Raw genomic sequence first — 6,000 nt, 5'->3', positions numbered from 1 at the left:
TCAAACTGACTCCCTCATTTCTTATCTCTCCCGGTGTCTCTTAATGAAGGGTGAGCACTTAAAGCTCTTTGCAATATTATTGTGGAGAAGTTCGGTCCCAAGTTTGGTGGACTTGTTACTCGCGCAAGCTGGTGGGGAGGGGCTGGCGAGATAACGCGATTCCTTTAATAACTTCAATGGAATTGGAAGGGACAAGTTGAATTATCTAGATGGCTTTCATTAGGCATTTTTAGGTTATTAGAAAAACATACACGAAATACGTTCTTCCCGTTTAGTTAGTAAAAGTTTTACTTATTTAGATTGATGACATTACAATTATGTATTGACCACGTTTTTTATTCAATTTTGTTCGTCCTGACTTAAATCTTGAGATATATTATTAGATTAAAACCAATATTTTTAGCTTTTCCACTTTTTTTATTTGACCAGCGACCGGGTTTCGTTGTTACCGACATCATCAAACTGGTCTGATGATGTCGGTAACGACGAAACCCGGTCGCTGGTCAAATAAAAAAGTGGAATAGCTAAAAATATTGGTTTTAATCTAATAATATATTAAAAATGCAATTCCATCACGAAGTGTCAGTGGATAATATAAATCTATTAAATCTTGAGATATTGAGTGTTCACAAAATGAAAAATAGAGAGGTATAAAACATAAAATATATTTAAATAACTAATAATATGAGACTTTATTTTTATAATTATTAAAAATGAATAATTTGTACCATTATCAGTAACACCGTGCAGTCGTGTGTTAGTTTACTGATAAATCCGCCAGAGTGATTAAAAATCAATGGTGTTTGGTTTTAAGATTGCTTTGTAGTAGAAATAATCTGTGGTTTTAATAAAATAAATGAGTAGTTACATTTTACCGTTAGTAAATAAGAACTCGCCTAGATTTTAATCTATCGGTTTCGAGACGTATCGATTCCTTTGTCAAATCAATCACTACTACATTTATTTTACAACAGCTGTTGCAGTGATTGTCCTGACGAAGTGACGAGTACGTCTCGAAACCCGTAGACAAAAATCTCGGAAAGTAGTTATATACTAACATTGCTTTCATTTTTGTAAAAAAAGATTAACATTAATTAATATTATTTGAACAACCGTAAAATGTCGCTACTCTTTTATTTATTAAAACTATCAACTATTTCCATTACAAAACATTTTAAAAACCAAACCTTCTTGATTTTTTATCACCCTGGTTGATTATTTAAAACATTTTTCTTAAAAAAAAAAAGAAAAATTGAATTACTAATGTCAATGCTTTTAATATTAATAATAATGATTGCTATCGATCAAATCTTTAAAAAAAAAATCGAATAAAAGTTTACAATTTTTTTGAGAAAACCGTACATACGCTGGTTGCTTGATTTGTGATAACCAAAATTGGGAATCGCTTAATTGGGGACTCCTGCCAATGATTAAATCGGTAAAGTTTTCATCTAATAATAATAATGATGGTATGAGGGAACGAACCCGAATTCCGCCCCTAGCCGCGGGCTCGCACCGCAGTTGGGTGCCTCCACGGCTGTCGGGGCGGGGGTGGCTTCAGGGGGAGCCCCCCGCCCCGTCTGCAGAGATAAAAACGTGTTTTACAACAAGAAATGTAAAGATTAATCTCCCACGATTACTATCGCGCCCGGCGGGAGCGGCATCTTGGGACAACTTCTTTATTTTCTTACGTAGTTAATTGGAAAACTCGGGAATTTGTATGAATTCTCTTAACACCCGCGATGGAATTTTTGAGGAGTTTTCAGTACGTGGATAAAATAGTTAAGGCTACCGTTAACGTTATATGTGGTTATATATATATATATACATATATATATATATATATATATATATATATATATATATATATATATATATATATATATATATATATATATATATATATATATATATATATATATATATATATATATATATATATATATATATATATATATATATATATATTTATATATATATATATATATATATATATATATATAAATATATATATATATATATATATATATATAAATATAAATATATCTTTATATATATATATATATATATATATATATATATATATATATATATATATATATATACTTATATATATATATATATATTTATATATTATATATATATATATATATATATGTATATATATATATATATTTATATATATATATAAATATATATATATATATATATATATATATATATATATATATATATATATATATATATATATATACATATATATATATATATATATATATATATATATATATATATATATATATATATATATATATATATATATATATATATATATATATATATATTATATATATATATATATATATATATATATATATATATATATATATATATATATATATATATATATATATATATATATTTATATATATATATATATATAAATATGTATATTACATTACTAAATAATATTTTTTTAATGAAGGCAAAGTTTAACTCTTGCGTTTCAGTGACCAATTCAGGGTCATATTAAATAAATATTTGAGTGTAAAATCACTAAAACTTATTTTCACCCCCCTGGGAATTGAACCCGGAACTTCCAGCACGGTAGTTTAACATGCTAACATGCAGGGTTACGAAGAAAGAATACAACGCCTCATAAATCTGTCTTTGCAAAATAATCTTCACCTCTTTCAGATTCATGCATACCCGCTGATTATTCTGGCTCCTGACCTGCCCACAATCAAGTGTTTGAAGTATTTAATCATGTCAAGGTTCGATCTTCCTCTGCTTTTATTACTAACCACATTCGCCTTATAAATTTATTTTATTGTGTTTTCCTCACTTATTTAATTCACATGCCCAAATCATCTTCACACGCCTTTCTTAGTTAACGGTAAGGAGAGTGTTTTATTACCATACCACAAAGTTATCAATGCTTTTAATATACAAAATATAAATATATTTATTTTGAGTATGCTAAATTTAAGGTGATTTCCCACTTCAATGAAAACAAAAAAAGCTATCATTTAAAATAACAAAGCTATAAAATTTTGCTGTCTCACGCTGAGCTACCGGTGTCGGCTCGGTGCAGGGCAGCCCGAGGCGAGCTGGGGTCCACAATGACGAGCAGATTTCAATCAAATAACTTCATGAGCTCTATTGGAATTCCCGAGTTTTTGTACATTCTCCCAGACTTGCAGGCGGTGTGAATGAAAATGAATACACTTTTTTCTCCTTTTTTGATGTGGGTGGGATTGAATGAAAAACATTTAATTATTCTTATTTGAAAAATCTGAAGGCGCAACAAATTAACATACTACTACATTTTATTATATTTTAATAAAAAAATTAACAATATAATCATACAAATTTGTATTATGTCATTATTAACTTTGTAAAATATATTATTTAAAGGTTTTTATTTTATTTTTTATTATCAAAATCATGAACTCAATAAATAACTAGGCATTATCGTAAACTTCAGAACAAGGTTTCTAAATTGATTCATATATATATAGAACTTCCAAGAATTTGAGTAGAGTGGTTGTCAATAATGGGAGGAATTGGTGAATGTTACACGTGTATAAAGTGATCACTTAAACCAGCCTATGACGGTCGCCAGCCCCGTAAATGCCCAGACTTCCATATTCTTCCGCATCTTTGATGAGATGTCAAAAATAATATAAAAAATAATTCCTATAATCGGAGATAATCCAGATTTGTGAACAAGTATTTGGACACACTCAAAATGTTGTAAGGATATTACTCGTGTAAGTATTTACGTTATTATAAACTTATTTTTTTATATTCTCAATGTTATTAATATTTAAGGCATTTACTTTGTGGTTAGTCATTTTCATTTTTTTTTTAAAAAAAATGTTAATAATAATAGTATATAACCACTCACCGAGATTTTAATGTCTACCGGTTTTGAGACGTATTTATTTTTTAGTTATCACAAATCAACATTTTCTAACATTTTCATTAATAATTACAGTACTTAAACTTGTTTAAATAGGTACCTTATTTTTTTTCTCTTTGCACCTGTCTTCTATCTACTCTACCTCTTATATAATGTAGGCAGGCGGTACATAGTGCACCGGTCGTGCTAACCGCAATCAATTGGACTTGGTTTTAATACAAAGCGATCCATGATTGAGATATCCTCGACATAAAGAAGCCGTCTCCGGGTGATTAGCGATTTAACAGGCGAATGACTTGATACTTTCATGCTTATACTTTCAAACTTCATATTGTACCAATTGAAAATATCAAATTGAATACGAAATACCGTGGTATTTAAAAATGAAGTTACTTAAGTATAAGGTATTTTATTTATTGTTTCGGCATAAACTTTGTGGTAAGACATGTAACAATGATTAAAGATAACACTTGTTTTATACCACTTGAGTAAAACAAGTGGTATAAAACAACTTGTTTTACCACTTGTTTTACTCAAGTGGTATAAAACAAGTGTTTTCTTTAATCATTAAATATATGGTATATGGTTAGCTGAGAAAATTCTCTCCACGAATTATTGTTGATATTAATATTGGCACAATATACCACAGAACGGGGCTACTTGAGCTTTGATGTGTTACTTGGGCCCAGTAATTTTTATTTAAATTAGTTCTGTATTTGGTCTACGAGTACAATAATGAACGTATCGATTTAATTCATTGTTTCCCTGACAGGTGACATCTATAACGTTCATTATTATAGACCAAATAAAGATTTATTTTGTACTGGGCTCAAGTAATATATCAAAGTTCACGTAGCCCCGTTCTACGCTATTGAAATATAAACTCTAAGAGTGTATATCAATGAAATATATTCAGTCAGAATGCATATGTACTAAGGGGAGTTGTTATTATTGGCAAATTATCATTAAGAATGGTTGAATATAGATTTCTGTTAAAAGTTATTACAAAATGTACATTTTTCAGTTTATATTTCACAAAGTGTGTATTTACAAATCCATTTATTGATTCGACAGTCACTTTGTGGTAATATTTATGCACTTCTAATTTAAGTTTTACTTGGTAAATAACATTATTTCTTAAAATCTGTTATGACACGTATGTCGATGTATTTCGCATCATTCTCAAACACCATTTAAATGATGCAGAATGCATCAAAACAGTGCTACAATAGATTTTACGTTATAGTGGTATACACAATGTAAAACTTAAATTAAAGTATGTATTTATTCTTTATCTCCACAAAGATGAAGAAGAATATGGACGTAATCTGGACATTTACGGGGTTTACGACCGTCATAGGCTGGTTTAAGTGATTACTTTACACGCGTAAAACATTCACCAATTCTACCCCCTACACGTGTGTAAGGTGATCACTTTAACCAGTGTGTAAGCCCCATAAATGCTCAGACTTCCATATTCTTCTTCATCTATGTTAAGATGTTAAAAAAATATATAAAAAAATAACTCCTAAATGGAGAAAAAAGTCAAAAGAAACTCAAACTGTTGTATCTACGAGTAAGAATATACACCGTCATTAGGTACCCTTATCATCACTAAAATTGCGATATTATTAAGTACACCAATTTTCTTTTTGTTAAGCTAGACAGGGGGCTATTTACAGTATAAATGAAGATTTTCGCTCCACAAATTATTTATATATTCAACATAAGGCTTTAATTACATTTTTACGAAATTTAATACTCTGCTACTTATTTGTTTCTCTAATTCAATTTTTTTCTATAATTCTTAGACCTGAAGAAGGACTTCAAATTTAATTATTGGAATTTAATTATCTAGAAAAAATATATATTCTTCAATTTTACTTAATGTTTCAGTTTTTAGCCTAAAATTGTGATCTCTGAAAAAAGTGAATTTACAGAAAATTAAATACGGTACAAGCACAATTTTCAATCGTATATTGAAAATATACATAAGTAATTCAAGGTAACGAATAATCCAACAGGGCTGAGATTTCAAAATTCTAAATTTAGGCTACCAGCAAAACCTTTAACAA

The sequence above is a fragment of the Brachycentrus maculatus genome, unplaced genomic scaffold (genome assembly GCF_059751285.1).
Source record: "Brachycentrus maculatus isolate JH-2025_06_01 unplaced genomic scaffold, ASM5975128v1 h1tg000396l, whole genome shotgun sequence".
In the NCBI taxonomy this organism is placed as follows: domain Eukaryota; kingdom Metazoa; phylum Arthropoda; class Insecta; order Trichoptera; family Brachycentridae; genus Brachycentrus; species Brachycentrus maculatus.
Note: the sequence above shows the minus strand (reverse complement) of the source record.